At 39.1% G+C, this 294-nt stretch overlaps 1 protein-coding gene across 1 annotated transcript in view; it reads right to left on the bottom strand.

Annotated features, from left to right (window-relative positions):
* The window catches only part of LOC119589215 (mucin-12-like), a gene marked incomplete in the record, with an annotated part of 23,427 nt that overhangs the window by 22,539 nt on the left and 594 nt on the right, over positions 1-294 (bottom strand).

The following is a 294-nucleotide window of genomic DNA, read 5'->3' as shown; positions in this document are numbered from 1 at the left end:
AACTTTTACTTACTAAAATCTTTCAACCATATGATATTAAGGAGCAAAAAAATTCAGTCATAAAATATACCACAGCAGAGTATTCTAATACAATACAAACTTTACAAAAACTGCCCTAATAACTCAGATAATCACGCCCCTAATGCCGAGCCTGAGTCGCAAGAACAGGGTGACATGCGCCGTCATCCTCCCTGCCGCTCTGTAGGCTCATCTTTACAGATTATTAATTTGCCTCATATTCTGTGGCTATGGGGCTGTTGTGTGAATGAAGAAGCTCGTCAAATATAGAAGAGA

Source organism: Penaeus monodon, chromosome 25 (genome assembly GCF_015228065.2).
Source record: "Penaeus monodon isolate SGIC_2016 chromosome 25, NSTDA_Pmon_1, whole genome shotgun sequence".
Lineage (NCBI taxonomy): Eukaryota > Metazoa > Arthropoda > Malacostraca > Decapoda > Penaeidae > Penaeus > Penaeus monodon.
The sequence above is the reverse complement of the archived record's forward strand: the minus strand, read 5'-3'. Positions and strand labels throughout refer to the sequence as shown.